The sequence below is a fragment of the Choloepus didactylus genome, chromosome 20, assembly GCF_015220235.1.
Source record: "Choloepus didactylus isolate mChoDid1 chromosome 20, mChoDid1.pri, whole genome shotgun sequence".
Taxonomy (NCBI): Eukaryota; Metazoa; Chordata; class Mammalia; order Pilosa; family Megalonychidae; genus Choloepus; species Choloepus didactylus.
In genome coordinates this window covers 54450967-54474915 of record NC_051326.1, presented here as the reverse complement: position 1 = coordinate 54474915, position 23949 = coordinate 54450967, and the positions used below count along the sequence as shown (strand labels likewise).

The window sequence follows — 23949 nt, the reverse complement described above, 5'->3', positions numbered from 1 at the left end:
AACCAGAGAAATAAAAAGCACTTGGGGGTTATGGATTTTTATCATCTGACAATGATAAGCTTTAAAGTTGCCCCCCAATTTTTTTTTTTTTTCTATTTTCCTAGAAATAAACTTAAAACATGGCATTGTCAACTAAGTCACTGATAAGAATTCTGAAGAGGGCAAAAAAATTATACGGGCCTGTGGCATGCTACTAGATAGCTTTATCATCAGGATGAAATAAATCCATTAATCAAAACATGACAGCTACAAATCCAGATACAAATGCAAATAACTTCTTTCAATTTGTATTTCCCCAAGTTACTCACAGGCATGAGAGTGATCTAAATATCTTGCAAACCAAGATACTCCATATAGGTATCTACATATTTATACACCTGTATACCTACCACTCCCACATTTCTTCAACTTACTAGTGAAGTTCCTGATTCACAAAAACAATTGTGTTCGTTAGTGTTCCTGGTAAAGCTATTTTCTCCTAGTAAAGTAATCAGTTCTTTTCTCTCTTTCAAATCATCTTAATTATGTATACTAAAATTTTTGCCTAAGATTAAAGTTAAATGTGCAAGTCTCGATTTTATCTTTCCTTCCTTTTGCAATATGAATATAGCTAGTTTTCTAATATCTAATTTGCTCCATGACTACACGGAGATTAACAAAAGTGGTTTTGTTATCCAATATGCATGGCCTTTAGAATCTTCTAAGGTGAACTATCTAGGTTCCTGTAGTGGACATCAGTTCCTTTTATCTGCCCAGTGTCCCTTTTGCTTTCTTTGAATCAGAGTGACCACTTTGTGGGACTACCCTTTCCCAGACACATATTGCTAACACTCACCTTCTAGTAGGATTACTTCACCTGAAAAATTTATACCTGTCCACTGTCTTATTCCAGTCAAAAGGCCCATCCTATCAAGTCTTGGAAATAGTTATAGTCACATATCATCTCTTTATTACAAGCATTTTGAACATTTGTATAGATATCTGGGGTGCCAAAGTTGTGGCCCAACATTATATTCAGGCTCCTCAATGATGAGGTTTTAGATTCATATTTTTACATGCATTTGTTAATGTCTCCTTCTCCCATTAGATTGGAAGTCTCCAGATGGAAGGGGGGCAGTAAATCAATTGGGGGGGGGGGAATTAATGATTGATCACTACAGCTTCTGTTTTCCTGACACCTTTCCCCCAATATCCACCAAAACTTGAATTTAAAGCTTCCTTAATAAAACTGGCAAGCTTCCCGTGAAATACATGTTTTAAGAAATGAGATCAATACCTTGTCCGCTCACTATCTCTCCAAGTAGATGCAATGAGTCATGGTGAGCACTGACGGTGAGAGTGGCAGGGGGTGGACAAGGAGAAGGACAGAGAGGGAAGGACAGGAGCAGGACGATGAGGAGCAGAGGACAAGCTAGGAAAAATGGTTTCACCTAAGTCAGCCTTCTATTCTCACAAGGTGACTTCTTTTTCTCAGAGTTCCTCTATCTCGTATTTATTCTCATTTCACCAACCTTCCCTTGACCCCTCCCCCTCACCGCTTCTCCCTCTGCCCTTTTTTCTTCCTCCCCCACAAAGGCACACAGGCATATATCCAGGAGCCTCTTGAATACGGCCTGGGTATGAACTCATATATGCATAATTTATACAGACACGCATTCACTGACAGATGCCTCTCCGTGCAGAGTCATACAAAAGCAATGAAAAGAATCGCTCCTAGAATTCGAGGCGCAAATCAGACGGCGTTGCCCCCCGGTGGTATTTGTGGAACACGTGCCTTAATAAAGTTAAAATCTCACTGCAGCCTCCATGGGGTTAGCTTCAAAGATGCCAGCTTTAGAGCACAAGTCTCAGCAGAGCCTTTTCTCACATTATTTGCAAGTTGCTCACCTTAACCATTCTTCAAACATGACCTAATTGCCACCTGCCAGGCAGTGGCTTGGTGTAAAATGCTGTCCTATTATGTAAGACGATGGTGTGATCAGAGACCACGGGCATCCAAATAGCCAGATTTAAAAGAGCAGATGGAAATAAGGGGGTGGGGAAAGGGTCAGGATAAGAAATAAGAATTGGTTTCTCATTTATTTAGCAGTCCTCTGCACCCTGCCATACACCCATTTTTTCTAAATGACTGAAAAAATTGGAAGAGAACAGGAAGTCACAGATCCATTAGTCAAAGACAAGTGAATCTCATAAGCAGAGGATTCCTTTTCTCAGAAATGGTCTGAAATCATTTTTCAACATTTGAGCTACATTGCATTACCTTTACAGCTTCTTTATATTAAGGATGGGCTTTGAAGTGAGTCAAATATGGAAGACATATTTAATCAAAATTACACTGTTCCTTGACCAAGGATTCTGGCTGTCAGGACTTACAGATGAATTACTAATGAAAAAGGGAGGAGACAAAGAGAGAAACCTACTGAGTGGGTTTAATAGTTTGTTCTGAGCTCATCTCTGCCAGAGATGAAAGGCAAAACAGAGCCAAGAAGTGAGTGGGCTTTGCAGAATACATTTGAATTGTAAAGTGATAAGAGGAAATCAAATTTTGCCTAAAACAAGGACAAGGTTTTTAACCATGGGTAAAGGAATTTTTTCAGACCTAGGCTGAGATAAATTATAGTTAGTGCAGTTAAAAATACCCTTGACAAAAAAAAAAAAAAAAAAAAGAAAGAAAGGCAGTTTTAGGAAAGACTATTATGTCATTGCTTCTGGATGGCAGGAAGGGAGGCAAAAATAAATTAAAATCCCAACTTATTATTATGAGTGTACTCACTTTATGTGATGTCCAGCAAAATTCTGCCCCTTACATCTGACATGTGGAATCTTGTTTGATGGCTGCAGAAGGAGTGTGAAGAAAGGCTGTCAATTTTTGCTGGTAAATATTAGAGAATCCAGTAACCTAAGGAATAATCATATATACAATGGGTGTATTTGAGTATGTGAAAACCTGTCCCAGGAAAGAAGCAGAGATTTCAAACTTAAAAATAAGGTTCAGGCTTGGAAAGTATATATATACCTTTGAAACTTCCAAATAAAATTTGTACAATTTTGGTCTATGTATGGTTTGAAAAAACAACTGTCCCTTTATTTTATAAGCTCACACATCTATGGCTACAGGGCACCCATAAAGTATCTAAAGCAAGTCTAAAGAAAGGGGTTAAAATAATTGCAAAGCAAGTTCCAGACTTTTTTGATTTAATTCAGTGACCAGGTTGTGCTAGAATCCTCCTCTGGGCGCATTTGAGGAATTATGAAATTCAGCATTTAATTTAGAGTCACTTGTCCTTCATGCACGATCACTTATGCTCCTGGGGAAACCAGGAGGAGTACTGAAAATCTATTTCATGCAGCATTTTTCCCTTTGCCATATAGACTATGGAAACATCTGTTGGTTGTACTCATAGACAAGTCTCATAATATTAAAAGAAATCTTTGCAACTAATGAACAAGGTATCTAAGCTCTTGTGGTTTCCCAGGTGTGCCAATTTGAATGTATTATGTCCCCCAAAATGCCATTATCTTTGATGCAATCTTGTGTGGGCAGACATATTAGTGTTGATTAGATTGTAATTCTTTGATTGAGTGTTTCCATGAAGATGCGACCCACCCAACTGTAGGTGATAACTCTGATTAGATAATTTTCATGAAGGTGTGGCTCTGCCCGTTCAGCATGGGCTTTGATTAGTTTACTAGAGCACTATATAAGCTCAGACAGAAGGAGCAAGCCTGCTACAGCCAAGAGGGACACTTTGAAGAACACACAGGAGCTGAGAGAGGAGCTGTAGCTGAGATAGACATTTTGAAGACGGACGTTGGAAGCTGATGCAGACATTTTGGAGAATGCCATTTTGAAACACAACCTGGGAGTAAGCAGACACCAGCCACATGCGTTCCCAGCTAACAGAGGTTTTCTGGACGCCATTGACCATCCTCCAGTGAAGGTACCTGATTGTCCATACATTACATTGGACATTTTATGGCCTTAGGACTTTAACTGTGTAACCAAACAAACCCCCTTTGTAAAAGCCAATCCATTTCTCATATTTTGCATTCTGGCAGCATTAGCAAACCAGAACACCAGGTATCCTCAAATTAGACAGGAAGTTAAAACCCAGGAACAAATGTTAAACATGGTGTGAGATATTCATTGTTATCCTGATGCAGCATCATGTCAAGTCAGGTCCTCTCCTATAGCCTAACTCTGGCCCTACCTTCAAACTTAACCTTGACTGACAGAGATGAAGTGTTCAAAGCTTTCTGAGAACAGCTGTAATGGTCCATTTCTGACCTTGGAAAAACAGAAGTCATTGCCCTTCAGTCTTCTTCTGTTTGAGAATATTTATCTGTCACAACAGCTCCATGTTGTTTTTTTGCAAAGGAACTGGTGTGCTTAAACTAGTTTAAATTAGCTGCAAGGAGAGGTTCAAGTTGATGCTAAGGTAAAGGAATGTGCTGGATCTTCCTTGCCCCAAAAGACTGCTTTTCATAATAGAGGCCCAGTAGCTAATTTCTATATGATACTTACCAAGTAAATTTTGGGCAACAGTTTTGACTGTGTGAGGCAAGTTGTAGGGAATTCAGAAGGAAGCTAGTAGACTCATGCTGTAGAGGAAGATATTTACTGGCTTAAAACAGGCTTTCATTGTTTTCCCAAGATAAAAAATTTTGATCTGTAGGAACTTGCAGACATGCCCAATTAGTTTTACAAGCCATCTCTATTTTTTGTTTGTTATTTTATGATGTCTCTGGGGCTAAATACAGGCAGTTTATAGCCTATGGAAATAACACCTAGGACTTAGTTGGCCAACACAACTCCCCCAGATTTCCTCTTTGAGTCCCCTTCTACAAAATTGATAGAGACTTAACCTGAAATGGACTCCATTTCTGACTTTGATTGTTGCTACTCCAACTGGTACTTTAGGCAGATGGAACAAAATAGGTAAAGGAATGGGGCCCTGAAAGGATATGGCATGCTAGGGGGAAAGTAATTGGTTAGAGGCTAGAAGTGATAGGGAAGGAAGCCTAGGGTCAGCAAACTGTAGATGGAGGTTAAAGCTGATCCAACACCTGTTTTATATGTGAAGCTTTATAGGAACACAGCCACGCCCATTGGTTTATATATTGTCTATGTCTGCTTTAGACTTAAAACAGCAGAGTTGAGTGGTTGCAACTGAGAACTTACAGCTTGCAAAAGCTAAAAGATTGACTGCCTTGCTTTTCACAGAGAAGTTTACCAACTTCTGCTAATAGGCAACAGGCAACTGTTAAAAGCTGTCTTTTCTTAATGATATGGGGATTAACAAAAGAGTCCAGAAAGCAAGGAATATAGGTTCAAGATCATTTTAGATTCTTACAGGTCAATAAATCTGGGATATCTCACTGATTTTAGAAAATTACTTAATTGAAAAAAAATTTATTGAACCATGTGGTGGGTAAGCACTGTGCCAAATTCTTCCTTTATCACTGTGAAAAGTTTTCTGTCTTGATTTTCCATTTTTTATTCTTTAAAGAGCTGTGCCAAAGCAAGAAACAACCAAAAATGCGTAGGTTGCAAAATGAGTTCAGAATGGTTAATCCCTAAGACAAAGTGACTAGAAGCAGTCTCCAGGTCCTCAAGGCTCCTCTGTTATTTAAGCAGACACCTTCTGTATTGTAACCCAAAAAAGAGTGAATGAGGGAGAATTGCTGGATCTTAGTAATAGGCCAAATAATATTAGATGTCAAGGAATTAGGGATACTTGTCCTCCACCCAAGTTATATTGTTTTGGTTATTCAGAGCACTGGTCTTGTATATTTAAATCAAAAGTTGACTCATCCATTAAGAAGCTCAAAATCAAGTTTTAGGTATAGATTTCCTTAACAAAAACCACTTAAATATTCCAATTAGATTGTATATTTTTCTTGCATTACCAGCGAAAGCCAAGGAGATCTGTTTGCCATTTGGGTTTGGAGTTATTTTTCCCTTTCCTACATGATCAGGGACTTTCATTGCTGTCAATGGGAAATATTAATGCGTACCAAAAGGAGAACAAGGCTCTGATGGAGAAACATGTCACCCAGTTCCACGCAGACTACAAAGGAGATCTTGTTCTCTTCATGTCATTAGTGAGGAGGAATCAGGAGTGTGCACTCAATTTAGCTGAGATGAGCAGGGATGCTGAGCCTGATTTACAGATATTTCCAGCCACTTGTGACTGTTTCGAAAACGATTTTGCAATTTCTCCTCATTTTCATTTTTTGTAAGTTATGGGGAATTACTGTATGTCCATAGTTTAAAAAAGTCAAGTAATACAATAAGACTTATCATGAGAAACAGCTGTCCTCTGCTCCTTAGAGACCAAATGTTTCTCTGCTACTTATTTCCCTATTTATAGATACTTTAATTTCTCAATTATTTAGTTTTAAACATTCTTAGACATTATATATAAATCCTGTTAAGATGAGGATTGAATTTTCTAATACTGCTTCATCTCAAAAATTCATACATTCATGTACTTTATTTTCTCTAGTTCTCTCAATACTTATTACATCGGTATATTACATTAACATTCGGAATTATACCTTATCTATACAAAATACATACTGTTCACGTGTAAAGCACATAGTGAACTTTGAGTGCATCTCCTATATTTGGTATTCACCTCTTTTTTTCACTGAGATTTCTATCTATCACTTGTTCAGTTCAAAATTTCCAATAAAACTAAAAATCTCCCCTTAACACGGTTACACTATCTGGTAATCTACATGATAATCCCCCCTTGGCAACATCCCTCATAAAACGTTCTATTTTGCTGCTCCAGTTTTGGGTGGTTGCTCTCCAGGTCTGGCCCATAATTGCTGTCCTGGGAATGGCTTGCTATTATAATTCTGGCAATGCCCTTCACCTCTCTTCTGTACTGTGTTTTCTATTGGAGGATCCCATGAATATTTCCTTCTTGCTTTGCTCTGTCTTTTTGCTGGAACCTATCTACAGTATCTTCTTAAAAAGAGGCCCATGGACTACAATGTTTGGAGAACCAGGTATCTGAAAGTGGGTGCATTTAACCTCCTTTTTAAAATGATAGGTATTGTAAAAGTACATGTTAAAATAGAACCTGCGGGAAACTAAGATGACGGCTAGGTGAGACAGGGCAAAAATACACCTCCGTGAAAAACACTAGATAAAAACTAGAAAGTGACCCAGAATACTGGCTACAGCGGTGCACCAGCTGGACGAGGTCTTCTAGTTCCACAGAGGCTGTATACTTGGTGAAACCAGGAGTCTGCATTCTGAAACGAGTGAGTAAGCTGGCTGGAAGACCCGCAGCCACACTGCAGTCTGGGAAAGCCAGGGTTTGGTATTTGGAGACTGACAGGCTCTTTTAAAAAAAAAAAGGGAAAAACCCAGGAGCGGCTGCAGCTGAGATAGTGGGAACCACGCATTACAACACAGCAAGAGGGGGCTGGGCCAGCCTCTCGGTGTCTGGCCTGGAAGATAGCCTGCTGCAGATACCCTTGGGGCCGGGGGAAAGGAAGGGAGAGCCGGAAGCAGAAAGAAACCCCGTGGCTAGCAGCTGGCTCCCCGGAGGGCTGGATAAACTCCTGCCTGGGGCTGTGCCCACAGCCCAGAGCCCCGCCAGTTGTCCTGGAGCTGGGAAGGAGGAACTGTGCAAGGAGGGGGGTGTGGAGACACCCCATTCAGCCATCTTTGCATCAGGCTGAAAGCATCCTGGCATGGCCCAGCGGCCCGGGGCTTCCCTTGAGGAACAGTGCGCACTGGTGACGTAGCACAGCATTCCCTCGGCAGAGGTCCTGGAGGATCGCGGCTGGGCAGGGGGACCCACTCAGAGAACCCAGGGACGCTATGCCAAGTCCGGTGGTTTGTAGGACAGTGAGAGAGAGGGTCTGGGGCTGAAATGAAATGAAGGCTTAGACTCTTGCAGTGGCTTTGAATCCCCAGGAACCTGGGGGATTTGAATATTAAAACTGTCCTTCCTCCCTGGCCACCTGTATACACATCCCATATTCAGGGTGGACGGCTCCAGCAACACATCCAAACTGAGTTCTCCAACTGAACCCCACAATAATCATTTCCCCACACACTGCGGGGACAAGGTGGAGAACTGACTTGAGGGGTTACAGGTGACTCACACATGCCATCTGCTGGGTAGTTAGAGAAAGTGTATGCTACCAAACTCTGTTTCTGAAAAATTAGATGGGTATTTTTTTTTAAAAAAAACTTGAAAGAACCCTATCAAGCAAAGCAAATGCCAAGAGGCCAAAAACAACAGAAAATTTTAATGCATATGATAAAACCAGACGATATGGAGAATCCAACTCCAAACACACAAATCAAGATATCGGAGGAGACAGAGTACCTTGCACAATTAATCAAAGAACTACAATCGAGGAACGAAAACATGGCAAAGGATTTAAAGGACATCAAGGAGATCATGGCCCAGGATATAAGCGACATAAAGAAGACATTGCAAGAGTAAACAAAAAATAGAAGATCTGATGGAAATAAAAGAAAATTTGCCCAAATTAAAAAGACTCTGGATATTCACAATAAAAGACTAGAGGAAGCTGAACAACATCTCAGTGTCCTGGAAGTCCACAGAACAGAAAATGAAGGAACAAAAGAAAGAATGGAGAAAAAAATCGAAAAAATTGAAATGGATCTCAGGGATACGATAGATAAAATAAAATGTCCAAACTTAAGACTCATTGGTGTCCCAGAAGGGGAAGAGAAGGGTAAAGGTCTAGAAAGAGTATTCAAAGAAATTGTTGGGGAAAACTTCCGCAACCTTATACATAATATAAATACACAAAGCATAAATGCCCAGCAAACTCCAAATAGAATAAATCCAAATAACTCCCCCCAAGACATATTCTGATCAGACTCTCAAATACTGAAGAGAAGGAACAAGTTCTGAAAGCAGCAAGAGAAAAGCAATTCACCACATACAAAGGAAACAACATAAGACTAAGTAGTGACTACTCAGCAGCCACCATGGAGGCGAGAAGGCAGTGGCATGACATATTTAAAATTCTGAGAGAGAAAAATTTCCAACCAAGAATACTTTATCCAGCAAAACTCTCCTTCAAATTTGAGGGAGAGCTTAAATTTTTCACAGACAAACAAATGCTGAGAGACTTTGCCAATAAAAGACCTGCCCTGCTTCAGATTCTAAAGGGAGCCCTACCAACAGAGACACAAAGAAAGGAGAAAGAGATATAGAGAATTTTAACAGACATATATAGCACCTTACATCCCAAAGCACCAGGACACTCTTTTTTCTCCAGTGATCACAGATCTTTCTCCAGAAGGGACCATAAGCTGGGACATAAAACAAGCCTCAAGAAATTAAAAAAAAAAACAAAAAAAAAAACAAAAAAACTGAATATACTCAAAGCATATTCTCCAACCACAATGGAATACAAATAGAAGTCAATAATTTTTGAACTATAACTCCACTATTTACTTCCTACATGATATAAAATACACAAACTCTAATGACAAATCAGTGGTTTTGAACTCAATGTAAAATATGTAATTTTAGACAACTATATAAAGGTCGGGGAATGGAGGAGTATAGGAACATAGTTTATGTGTCCTATTTAAGTGAAGGTGGTATCAAAGAAAAACAAGATTGATATGAATTTAAGAGGTTAATTTTAAGCCCCACAGTAAACACAAAATTATCAGAGAATATAACCATAGAAATGAAAAGTAGAGTTTGGGTTAAGAGAAATGGGGGAAGGGGCAATGGGCAGTCAAGAAAGGAGTGTAGAGTTGCTGTTTGAGATGAGGGGAAATTTCTAGTAATGGATGATGGGAAAGAGCATTACAACATTCTAAATGTGATTAATCCCACTATGGAAGGCTAGGGAGGGGGTGGAATGGGAAGATTTAGGCTGTATATATGTCTCCACAATTGGAAAAAAAAAGAAAAAAAAGACAGTCTAAACAGATGACAAATGAATGCCAAGGATGAACTTGGATGGGATTGGAGGATAGACGACAGATGGCTCAAAGGGACACAGTTGAGACATAAGGAAAAGGAAATATAGAATGTAAGCTTTGTATCATTCTTGAATCTCTTGTACTTCTTTGCTGCACTTAACGGGATTGCATAAAAGAATGTTCTTGTTCATGGGAAGTGTATACGTGAATTATAGTGTATGTTCAAGGATGTGTGCAGCTAGCTCTCATATGTTCAGAAGACAGAGCAATAGATGATGGATGATAGGGAGGGAAAAAAAATAGCTATGTGACAGCACGTTAAAGTTGGTGGATTGAGTTAACGGGGGAGGGGATCAGGGTAATATGGAATTCTGTGTAAGGGGTTAGTATTGTTTTTGCAACTGTTCCTATAACTTTGAATTTATTCAAAATAAAAAAAAAAATAGAACCTGCATCAGTACAGGAACCCAAGTGCAACCACATGTTGTCCCATAATGGATTTCCAGGTGGAATGAGGAAAAAAAAAACTAAGTTTGTGGGGTTGTTTGTTATTGCAGCAAAACCTAGCCTAACCTGACTGATTCAGCCACAAAGTATTGCCTGGCATTTCTATGTATATGACTGGAGATTGCTGACTAGTATGCCTCATTACAGAATGTGTGGTGTGAAGCTAATTTATTGGGTAATCCTAAATGTTGATATCTACAGATCTTTCCTCCTAGGGTGAGCAGTTTCCCCAAACAAGAATCCTCAACTTCCTACCTGAAATAATATAATCCTGGCTCTGAGAATTCCAGGAGACAAGTGAGATAAGGGAATTTGGGGCACTCACTATTCAGCATGTGGACTTCTACTCAGTCTCACTGTCATCTTGCACCTTGCCTAGGATCCCAAAGTGAGGATCTCTTTGGTTCTGTCTCACCAGGGAAGTGAGATAGAGACCAGTTACTGCATGACCTGAAGAAGGGAAACTTCCTCTTCCTCTTCCTCTTATGCAGACTTCTAAGCAATTTTTCTGTTTTCCACTCCACTCTACAAGCAGGGGTCCATAAGAAATTTGTCCCTCCCATTTCTTAGCCTTTGCAAGCTTCCATGTGTGAATAAATTGCTTCTAATTGGTGAAGACCTCTGCCTCCTTTTTCTATTTTCTAGGCCAGTTACAACTTATTCATTCACTTTTCTACTTCCAAAATTTGCTGTATATCTCTTATTTGCTATTGCCTGCTCTTCTGTTCTCTTTACACATGTACACAATTATAGAAAATTTATCTTACATTATTTTCCTGGGATATCGAGAGGGAATAGAGATAAATGTGTAAATTCAATCCACCAGGGGTAAGGTAAAGTTTGTATCTTATGTTTTGATATGATTTTGTGGAAATTGAGTGGATCATATCCCTTGGAAACTTTCTTTTATTGACATTTCTTGTGTCACACTAGTCTGTTTAGTGTCATTCCTTTAGCCATCAATGGAATGCTCCATCAGACCAGCTCAACTGATACATAGAAAGAACTGAAAAAAAATCAGCTATTTAAGTGACCATCACCCTCCATTAACTTGGACAATATTAGGAAGCAAATGATTGAGGGATTGTATTTTAAAATAGTAAATGAAGTTGAAAACGAAAAAAGATTAATAAAAATACCACAAGACTTTGAAGTCATTAGAACTGTTCAAATTCAAACTCTGCCAAATGCTTACTTACTAAGTCTGCTTCTAAGTACCTTTGAAGTCTTGGTTTGTTCATCCTTACAATGGACTTTTTGTGAAGAGAGGTCAAGATAAGATACAGCTAATGCCCAGCACCATGTTTGTCAGGCAAGTGGTGTTCAAAAATGTTAGATCCTCTCTTACACCTCCCCATCCCCAGCTCCCCAAAAGGTGAATATTTTATATCAGGGACAAGAATTAAAATTTGTCAAAATTATAAATCAGATAATTACATCTGCTTTTCAGATATTTCACCCTTCGAATCTTGGGGACAGAGCCTTTTTTGTTTGTTTGTTTCTTTAAATTGTATGCTACGTTGTGGACAGATCCTTTGGAAACTTAGAACAATTTATCATGTTCTTGATGGAATGATACAGGTCTGTTTCAGCAGGTAAGAAGTGGTCAGAGAAAGGATGGATAAGTGCATTTTTCTAAAGCAGACCTGAAACAAACCCTGGAAACATGGTCTTTGCTGTTAGTTTCCTAGGGCTGCTATAATAAAGTACTACAAACTGGATGCTTAAAACTACAGAAATTTATTGTCTCACAATTTTGGAAGGTAGAAGTCCAAAATCAAGGTTTTGGCAAGGCCATGCATCCTTTGTAGTCTGTAGGGAAGAATCTGCCACAAAACTCTTCTATCTTTTGGTGTTTGATAGCCATCTTTGGGATTTCTTGCCTTGTGGTAACATATCTCAATCTCTACCTCCATAACATGGTGTTTTCTCTATCTATCTGTGTCCAAATTTCCTCTTCTTATAAAGACATCAGTCATACTGGATTAAGGGCACACCTACTCTGCTTTGATCTCATTTTAACTTGCCTAATTCATTTGTAATGACCCTATTTCTTGGCAAGATAGCATTCTGAGGTACTGGGGGATAGGGCTTCAAAATATCTCATTGGGGGACACAAGTCAATACCTAATAACTCTGTATCTTAAGTTCTTCAGTGTCACATTATAAGGGTCACTTTTGCAATCGAGTTCCAGGAAAAACAATAGAGATGATACTGTCAAAACTTCCTCATTGCATGACTTATTCCAGGGGCAGGATGGAGTAGGTATGATATGAGTCTGGAACATCTTGCTAAACCAGAAATTAGTGATGTGGTCAAAACAAAGATAAGGCTATGTCTCCAAAATTCAGAAGTCACTTTGAAGAGACTCTCACTGGCCAAATTTGGGACAATTTGAGCAACAGAATAAACACTAAAAATCATAAATGTGTAAGTCTATACCAAAAAAAAAATAAATAAATTGGGGATAAGAGAGAGCACTTGCTTATAGTAAAGTATCAATGCCAACTAGTAAATGTGGAAAGGGTGCTGTAGTAGGAAAAATGATCATTTCTAAAATATCACAGTAAATATTAGTTCATAATTATTCACCAATGAATAATAAATTTAGGGAGTTATTTTGATGAGGAACAGGATATTTGAATGGTCTTAAAGTGTCTCTCCACAGATTAGTTTTTTAGATGTAAAATAAAATTATTATCTATACTATTGAAGATATTGGAAAACAACTTGGCCTCGTGATCAATGACATGGATGTTTTGTGCCTTCAGATTTAATACCTTGAGAAGGACACATTATCTGTTTCATATTATAGGCTGACTGAATAAACTCAATATTATCACAGAGAAACATCAGATGCCCCCAAATGAGAAATGAGAAATTAAATATTAAAGGGCACTGTATTCTTCAAAAATGTCAAGGTCATAAAAGACATAGACATTACAATCAAATGCAATGTGAAATCCTAGACTGGATCTAGCACTGTTATGGATTAAAAAAAACAAACAACAAAACACTAAAAAGACTATTTTTAGGTCAATTGACAAAAATGGAATAAAAATGGTAGAGTATATAAAATATTTTATCAATATTAATTTTAATGAAGTTTATAACTACAATGTGATTATATAAGTGACTATTCCTGTATACTGAAGTTTTTTAGGGGTAGAGGACTATGATGCATACAACTTATTCTCAGATGGTTCAGAAAAAAAATCTTTTGTTTGTGTGCATGTGTGTGTGTGCATGTGTGTTTGTGTGGATAAAGAAAAAGACAGCAAATGGGATAAAATAATTAGAAATGGGTGAATCTAGGTAATGTCTATACAGAGGGCATATTTATTCTTCTTATTCTTGCAAACTTTTCCCAATATAAAGTTGAAAAAAATCATTTATTTCACATGAGAGAAAAAAATGGTACTGAATGCACTAAATGTGCTATCCATTGTCCCAAATAGACTTCATAATAGTGGTAGGACTTGATCTGGGTCTCCCAATGCCCAGTCCAGAGACTTTCCACTCTACAGTTGGCCAGCATCTCTGACTTTTTGAAATGAAACCTTATGTAAACTAATTTCTTTCCATGCCCTTTCCCCAAATGGGGATCAATTCATGCAAGGATAGGCAAATCCAAATTCCAGAACTTGAGTAACTTTTCTGTTTTGTAATATTTATAGATGTGAAAACAAAGACAGCTGACTAGTTTATGCTCAGAGCAGCAGATTAAAACTAAGGAAGGACACTGTCCAAACACTGCATCATTGTGGAGTCCACAAAACTGGCAGCCTTATTATGTGGAGATTCTGTGTACTTAAGAGCTTAAGGAAAGGAAAATGTTGGCACTAGTGAACATCATTTCTATCTTTATTTATTTTTTAAAGAGTCATATTAACTTAAATTATTTTTTCTTTCATTTGTTTATTGATTTTTCTTTTCCGAAACTAGTTTTGTGGTTTCTGCCTTTGAGGCTGGAGTAATGAGCTGCTAACAAATGAATCCTCCATACATAAGTAATGGCTAAAAATCTTAACAAAGTACACAAACAACTACCAGAGGGCACTGGAACCTGAACAAAAGCAGGCAATTTTGAAGGGGGGTTAAGACTTTGAGTAAGTGAACAGTAAAAAGTGTGTTCCTCAATTATTTGTGACTTTAACCAGAAGGTAAGTACATTTGCAGGAGAGTCAGTGCTCAGTGTTGAAAGCTCTTTGTCTTTCTGAACAGAGAAACTACTAGTAGAAGCACCAGGAGTAACCATGGCCACTAGAATATGAGGAGGAAAACCCAGGAGTAAGAGAACCAAAAAAGGCGAACCACTAGTCTTTGTAGGCATTTAGTTCAATAGACGCCATCAGCAAAATGACTCAGATGCTAGAATTATCACATAAGAACTCTGTTTAAAACATCTATTATAATCATGATCATAGAGTACAAGGAAAAAATGCTCATAATGAATGAAGACAGAAAATGTCAGCAGATAAATAAAAGATAAAAAGAACCAAATAGAAATTTTGGAATTAAAAACATGTCATATGCATGAAATATAAAATTAATTGAATGGATACAATGACAGACGTTGAGATTACAGAGAGCTCAGTGGATGATTTGGTCTGATGAAGAGAGAAAAAATATGTATTAAAAAAGTGAACAGATTCTAAAGAACTTTGGGGACAATTTCCAAAGCTGTAACACATTTAATTGAGTCCCAGAAAGAGAGACGAGAGAGAGACTTGAACAGGAAAAAAAAAAAAAAAAGAAGAAGAAGAAGAAATAGTAGCTAAAACTTTCCCCAATTTGGTAAAGACCTAAGTTTACAGATTCAAGAAGCTCAGGAATCCTCAAACAGGATAAATTCAAGGAAATCCACATATAGGGACATCATAGTAAACTTTTAAAAGCCTCAAATAAAGAGAACATCTTGAAAGCAGCTAGATAAAACAATTTATTATATACAGTAGAACAACAAGTTTAATGACAAACAATGTTCATCAGAAACAATGGAGGAAAGAAGACAGTGGACTGTTTTTAAAGTGCTGGAATAAAAAAATCTGTAACTCAGAATTCTGTGTCCAGTGAAAATCTTCAGGAATTCGGATGAAATTAAGACATTTTCAGATAAAGGAAGACTAAGGGATTTTCTTGCCAAAGGAACTTCGCTGTAAGAAATGTTAATGTGACTCTGGGCTAAAGGGAAATGATGGAGGGGAAACTCTGGTCTCTGGGAATGAATGGAGAATACTGGAAACGCTAGGCATATAAGTAAATTCAAAAGACAATTTTTCTCCTAATTTATTTTAAATGCACATAATTTTTAAAACAAAAATTATAACATTTTCCTGTGTAGTTAATATTGCATGTAGGGGAAAAGGAGGCTTCTAACTTGACCTATACAGTTGTCATATTTCTTTATTTTATATGAAATGTACAATATTAACTCTAAAAGATAAATATGTATATGGTATTCCAAAGAGAAACCTCAGACACCAAAGAAAATGATGCAAAGAAACATAGCTAACCAGTGAAAAGGAAAGTTAAAATGAAATTCTTATACACATTCAGATAATCCAAAAGAAGTCCAGAAAGGGGAAACACAGAGAAGGAACAAACAGAAAAATAAGTGAAATCATAGACCCAAATCCAACCATATTAATAATTATATTAAATGCTAATGGTCTAAACACTTCAATTAAACTAAGGGTGAAAAATATGTAAGGGATTAACTTATGGTGTTCATTTACTCCATTGAACTAAGAGTTTGAAAATAAAACCAAAAACCTGTGCTGGACATCTACCTTTGTCCATTGAGATCTATTCTTTATCCTTCTCCAGTCATCAGGATGCTTGCCCTGTAAGAATTTTATCTTTTGCTTTCTCACCTTCTATTTGGGAAAGGCCAGTAAGGGGGTCCTATGTGAAAATAGAGGAGAGGAGAAAAATGAAGTCAGATGAATTTACTCTACCTGTTTTCCTGAGAAGTTGCCTCTGAATAGCTGAGTTCTCAAGTAAGGGTCACAGCTCTCCTAAAGAGACTTGATCTTCATGACACTGTCTTTTCCCAAAATCTGGTGACCTATCCTTTTGAGAGCTCTTTGAGCCTAGGGTAGGTCATAGCTACACTGTCCCTTATATATTCACATACTTCACCCACACTGTTGAATTTAGTCCCTCTGTAAATAAAATCTCTTCACATTTTCCTAATTTGAGTGTGCTGTCTGTTTTCTCTTGGGCCCATAAGAGATACAAGATGAGATCTGACATTGAGAACATTTTTTCCTTACATGATGGGTTTCAGGTTCCCAAGAGATTCGAGTAAAATGGAAACTCAATTATAGTGAATGTTTACTCTTCTCAAGAAAAATTTCAAACATCCATGGTGCGAATCTGCAAATAAAATCTTCCCATAACATTAACTTAAATTGATCTGTAATAATGAACTATGTATGAATGCGCTCTAAAAATGCCAAATTTGCTTCTCTTTGTAGAGTTGTAGGTATATCGAGAAGAAATTGCTTTTTCATGCTTCTCTCAAATCTGTTCACTAACACAACAGGATGACTGATGGGTGGAAGCAACTTCTTTATAAGAATGTTTATAGGGTTCTGAAGAAATGAATTTGATGTTTCATCCTTCTCAAAATATTGAATATTGTGCCGTTCAGTATTTACCAGTGGTCAATCATTTGTTGACTTCTTTTCTTTGCTACTCATTTCAAATCCAAATTTCGGAATAAATTGCTCACAATTTTCCCATTCAAAAATAAGTCCATTATTTTCCCCCTTACTTTTATAGCAACTTTTTCTAGTTTCCTGGAAAATCCTTATAAATCATCTCACTAAGAGAAGAGTAGAAAGAGAAGGATATTTTATTCACAATCAAAACAACATTTGCATTCCAAATATGTTTAATTGACTATTTTTACCTTGGTCTAGTGGACCCTGTTTATATTTTTTAAGTGCCATTTTATCAATCTATAAAATGAGTGGGAATGTGAAAGCTAAAATAAATGAAGAATAAATGCCATGATTTTCCTAAGCTCTCATTGCATTGTAGGTACACAAAGGATCAGAATATTAGTGCCCTCAATGCCAGTCTGCAGCAAAGTCCTCTTGAGTAGTTACACCAAGTACCCCCAATTGAAAACCTGGTTCCACCATTTGTTAACATTGCAACCTTGAGGCAGTCCCTTCCCTCTAAGTTTCAGCCTTCTTGTACATATAATTGGGTTGATAATAGCTCCTACCCCATAGGGCTGTTATAAAGATTGAATGAGAGGCTGTACATATAGCACACAGCACTCAGTAACTGAATGCTGTTACTATAACTTAGATTTCTCCTTTCCTCTGATGACTAAGGCTTTGTTGGGGGTTGTATACAATGGGCTTCATCTTTCCTTAGCATTAGTCCTCACCAAGACAATTGTTTTTCACATCTTTGGGTTCTCCCATTTCCCAACATCACCCTTATTTTCCTGTACACAAATTTCTGTTTGAGGTTCCTCCCACCAGTTGTTGTAACATACCCAAATGGGTCTGGACCCCAACATTAAGCTGATGCTTTGTTTCTCCTCTAGATTTCTAGTGACTCCATCCAGAGGGTTTGCTGAAGTTCCTCAATCAACTGTGACTCTCAGCTGTGACCTCGGCCATAGGGATGAAGCATCTAATACATTTTAATATGTGTAGTAATCACTCAATAAATGTGAGTTCTTCTCAAACAAACATCCTTTTTATTTGAAAAAAAGCCTAAGTAATACCTTAAGAAATGGAATTTGTTCTTGGAATTCCTCATGAAAGAGAAAGCTATTGTTTATAGATAATTCTGAAATAATAACCAGTGTTGTATGGCATGTTAAATTACATGCAGGACAAAATAGCTACTGACATCACTTAATGTTCCATCTATTTACTCATCAGGTGCTTCCTTGGCTTTTCATGTTCTTCTTAGGATGACATTATCTCTCTTTACTGCCTTGGAAAAGGACTGCAAAATGGAAGTGGAAAACCCTATGAGATAAACAGGGTGATGGAAATGAAAAGGCCTGGTTCTTTGGCATAAACAGTTTGTTTCACTCTCCCCTCAGATAGGATTCTAGAACTTGCAAACCTGCCAAAGGAATGCCAGTGTGTTGCTTTGAAAGGTTACCACTTTCAAAGAAAACGGCTTTTTTGTTTTGTTTAGAAGTGTTTGGGTCAACGTCAGAGACATAAAGCCTTTAGCTTTAACCAACAGCTAAAGGCCAAAGACCAAAGAAATAGTGTGGAATATAGTTAAAACAGAATTTTCAGTTAAATGGTAATTATCATTTGGCTTCTAATTAATAGCATGCTCTTTGTTTTGTCTAAGGCCAGCTTGTGCTATCAGAAGGCGAATCAAATGCCCATCTAGCAAAACCCAGTACCCACATGGATCATTTCTATATATGGACAGGGATGAGTACCTGGACCCTGAAAGTTTGTGTCACAGATAAATCATAAGACGAGATGAAGGTACAAAGAATAGAAAAAGATGGCAATGGCTTCTTTGGGTAGTAGTAACATTTATACAAAAAATGCTAAAGTTTTTAATTCCCCCACCCCACACCTCCAACACCTATAAGTTACCATTGTGTGATCTTCTTAGCAAGAATAGTATTCTAAATCTCCCAGAAAGAAAATGAATGGTTAATTGATTAAAGGCTCTAAAACAAATCACATAAGAGAGCCACATTTCAGCATTACATGAAGGACCAACATTGGCCATAAAGTTTCTAAGAAGTAAATTTGGTGTGCAAAGATTTAACATTCTAACTCTAATTCAGAAAAGTATTAGGCCACAAAACAAACAAACAAACAAAAAAACAGAAAAGAGTCTTCTTTCAATTTTCATCAAGATCTGTTTGGCACCTTTTGCATCATTTGCTATATGCTAAGCACTGGAGACTTGTATCACTGAAATCCGATGTCTGTCCTTAACTCACTCAGGATCAAGGTAAAAATGGCAAAGAAAGAAATCAAAAGTCTCTTTTCTATAATTAGCTTCATTTCCAAATTACCTTTCCCTGTGCTTCATTGCTCACACAGACCCACCTTTTAGACCTCATATTTTTCAAAACCTAATTGTCTTTAGATCCATCCTGAGTTATTCTGGAGTAAGCTAATAATGCTGTCTTTCCTTTGAGAGAAAAATGTAAGGAATTCCTCTTTGTGCTCCTTTCAGGCAAGAAGATAATTCACATTTTTAAGTTTCTGCGTTTTTCTTCTTTTGCCTCAGATATTACTGTTCTAACAACTTCTAATTACTTTGCCTTGTGAAAGATGAGAGATTGCACTGTTCAGAGCAGAGCCTCTTTGTTCCGGGTCTGCTGTCATCCATCTCTTTCTGTTCGTATTTATAAAGAACAGAGAATAGATTCTAATTAAATCCCATATTTTTCAGATAACTCAATTGAGTAAACTACCAAAGATGTTATCAGTGGGCCTTGTTGTCATGTCTGATCCAATTTCTTACAAAGCTATATAATCTCTCATAAAACCTGCTGAATGGCACAGTTCACCTTTGAATATTAGTATTCTTCTGTTTTTTCCAGAATCCATGGGGGTACAGAAGGCAGGGGAGTAATGTTTGAGAAGCTCCTATTACTTATGTTGGGTGATTCTTAAATTGTTTGGCTTTTACTGTTTTGCTATCATATCTCATTCAGGGAGGAAGATGGTCTATGTTTTCACTTGTTACTAGGACATAAAGAATAGTAAATGAGGCACCTCAAAATCACACTTTTTAAACTAAAATGTATCCAGCGTCTACTATTTGCCAGGATCTATACTAAGTATTTTACATGCATTATCATGTTTGATGCCTATAATAACCCACATTAATAGCTCCACTTTGAAGATGAGGACATTGGGGATTTAGGGAGATGAAATCTACTGCTCAGGGTCACATAATAGAGAAGATGCCACTGAATGTAAGAGAAGAGGGGGAAGAAAAAATAAAAATAAAATACTCTGTGCTGGAAGATCATGTTCTGACCATCTCTCAATCTCTCTCTCTCTCGCTCGCTTAGGTTTCCAACCAGAAACAGAAAGCACATCCAAAATAGGAGAATTCAGGAAGGCTTAAAAAGGGACTAATTACAAAGGTTTGGGTGGTGTAGGAAAATGGAGGCTGGTATCAGCAGAGCTGTTACCACCCCTTGGCCTGAAGAGCCATAAGTTTCAGCAGTTCTAAGCTGCCTGGCAACTTCCTAGTGCTTCCCATTTCTTTATCCATGTGCCTCCTGCTCTCTCCTCTCCTAATACAGAGGGATGAAGATGACCCTCAAAGATGAAAAAAAAAGAAGCCACTGTTGGCAGAGGCAAACACAGAGGAGCTACATCTGTATGAAAGCATATAGAAAGTCTTAGTAGGTTGGTAGAGAAGAGTTAGCACATTATCTTGGCAGGTTCCACTTCTGGGAATTGAGCTTCTCGTTGATAGGGTCATAGGCACTCAAGGTCATCAAATTCCACCTAGTTTGGGTACTGGGCATTTGAAAAATGTCATGGCAAATGGATTCATGGTTTTAGCTCTCCAAAATTTCTACTGTTTCCCCCATAATCAGAATGCTTTTTGATGGACCTTGAGGAGGTTGATGCACACTCATTTATTACTTCATTGCTGCATTGTTTCATCATTTATTTGCTTATTTGTTCAACAAATATTTAATAAGCACACATTTTGAGAATGTATTAACTTACAATTCACTTCTAGTCCACTAGAAAAGGAAGATTATTTTAAATTTTTGAATCAGAAGCTCAAGGTTCAAATTTATTTCTAGTGGAGAACTACGTAGAACCATCTTCCTAGAAACCTGGAATAATTCTGTCCTAGACTTAGCCTCTTGATTTTGCACACCATCAGAAAGTGATACTCTTGACCTACAGTATCCAATATCAGATGATATACTATCTTATGCTCTCCATGAATCGGTTCTCCATGAATTGACCAATAAAATAGTGAACTCCCCAAAAGGGTTCCCTCTATCTTCTGTGTTCTTGCAGTGCCTCGGTTAGTTCTAGCCAGTGAATGCTAAATCACAGGCAGTTTCAGCTAGTTGCGAAGACTATGATACTTAAATAAATAAGTGATGATTCCCAGCTACACAGAAAGCAACAGACAACAACAGTCCACCTGATTTTCTGTGTCATACTCTCCATCATACCTCCTGGCATAAAACTAGATAAAAAGAAGCTAAATGGAGTAAACCAAATGTTTCCTTTCATTAAGCTAATCAAGTTCATAATGAAAACTGATGCTAGGTGGCTTCCAGGCATGGCCCTTTCTTTTCCTCTCTAAAAACCTTCATGAAAATTCTCACTGCATTTGAGAAATGTTTCTTTCATGCATCTATTCCTTATTCTTTTGTGAGCCCAGGGACCATAACCTGTGCTTCATTTATCTTTGTATATCCTATGCAAAACAGTGTCTGAAGTGTGAAAGGCATTTATGAAATGTTATTGAAGAAATGCATGCGCTGGCTCTTTCTCTTTTTCATGGAATTTATAAATCTGTAGCTACCATACCCACAGCAAACTTTAAGTGCCCTTTCACATAATTTTTCAGTTAATTCTTATTAAGATTTGTGGGAACATTAGATCAATTCCCATTTTACAGATAAGCAAATGGAGGCTATGATACCTTTAACTATAGTAGCTAACTTAATTTCTTGAGCACTGACTCTGTGTCAGCAATTGTGTGAAGCAATATCTATGTAGTAATATTTAATTCTCATGGCAAAATCAGGAAGCAAGTAAAATTATGATCTCCATAATCTCAGATGATGAAACTGAAGCACGGAGATGGGAAATAAATTGTCCAAGGTTAGAAAGCCTAATCAAATGGAGGAGCCAGGATTTGAGGAGTGTCGTTTTGACCCTAGCACTTGAGTTCATAATTACTTTGCTATACTTGCTTTCTTCATTGACAGGCTAAAGGTATGAAGATTTTCAGCCACAAAACATCATCTATTTTATTAACAGCTGGCTTTGTGATGTTGAGATTGCCTTGAATCAAACCTTAATGTCGTCATCTTTAAAATGGCATATTAATATCATTTCACTAATATATATCTGGCTTCCTCTTAGATTACAACCATGGGGATTGTTTTATACATGCTGCATAAAAAATAGATATACATCACCCTTGGTTTTAAAAATCTCAGAATTTCTGAGTAATTTTTTTTTATTCTAAACTGTATTTAATCTATTAAGGAATACTTTTTCAAAATTTTAAAGCCAGAGTGATGTTGGGAAAGACCTCTAAGTTTGGGATCTAAAGATCTTGATTTTTCTTTAACACTTAATATCTGTGTGGACTTGGGTAATTCATGAGAATTCCATGCATCTAATTTTCATTGTCTAAAAATAATAATAATGCTAACAACAACAAAATCATGACTATCAATGGATAATTGTGAAGGGAAATGAAAACATGGTAAAACAGATTTTAAAAATAAGAATGATAATTATTACTTCAACGTAAATATATACTTACTGTTAGTATAGATTCATTTAGTTAAACTCCGTTAGAACTCAGACAAAAACTCCAATCATTCAAACAAGTAAGTAACCGAAGTAGTGGGATGGCAATCTCTTGCCTCAGACTGTTCACTTATTGGTCAATATCCAAATGCTTTTTTTCTCTGTGCTGGAAATAATCTTTGCCAGCAAAGTGCTATAGCAGAAGGATCATGCATTCTGGAGTGAAACACAATTTTGGGACCTTGGGCAAGCTATTCACCATTGCAAAATATCCACGGATAGTTACACACTCAGAAAATAGGGTTTATAATAACTCTCAGGTTGACATAAGAATAAGAGGTGATACAAACCCTGTTTAGCTAAGGGTTATGGTTCAAGAAATGCCTGTTTTTTTCTTCCTTTTGGATAGAACTGTCCTTAAGAACTCAAAAACAAATTTTAGAGTTTCAAGTTATCTGGTGTTATTATTAAATGAAATGGCTAGACTTCTCTCCCCTCCTTTGCTAATACTATGATCATTTTATTGATTTCAGACCCCATCTGTGAGATGAGAATGTCCCATGAGAAATAACTCCAACAGAATGCTTGCATTCTCACAAAATAAAGAGAGTGTTTACTTGATTAGAGGAGAATATTTTTACTAGCTTCCTGACAGAAGCCAAATTATCTATCCTTCTTGTGAACCACGGTATCTATTGTGCATTTCTTTTAATGCTCTATTATATAAGAGTTACTTGTGTACATGGGATAACGGAATTAGAATAGGATTGGGGACTCTCCTAAATCTCACTTTAATTCCAGGTTAACAATTCTTATTTCTGACATTATGGAAAAATCATTATAATTTTAGGAGCTTCAGTCTACTCACCTATAAAATGGAGATTAAATAAGATAAAATAGGTAAAAGTTTGTAACACAATGCCTCATTTGTAGCAGAAAGCTTGTAAGTTTCATATTTTTCATCATCTTCCCCCAGAAGGGCATAATTCGAATTTTAC

At 37.3% G+C, this 23949-nt stretch overlaps 1 long non-coding RNA gene across 6 annotated transcripts in view; it reads right to left on the bottom strand.

The window, feature by feature from the left end:
* The window catches only part of LOC119516567, a 116151-nt gene that overhangs the window by 10744 nt on the left and 81458 nt on the right, over positions 1-23949 (bottom strand). For 5 of the 6 annotated variants that reach the window (XR_005213318.1, XR_005213317.1, XR_005213319.1 and 2 more), the window contains one exon: positions 2774-2899. This is a non-coding gene — a long non-coding RNA (uncharacterized LOC119516567). Of the gene's footprint in view, positions 1-2773; positions 2900-16246; positions 16362-23949 lie in introns of all 6 variants that reach the window. The other variant, XR_005213321.1, reaches the window with a different exon arrangement.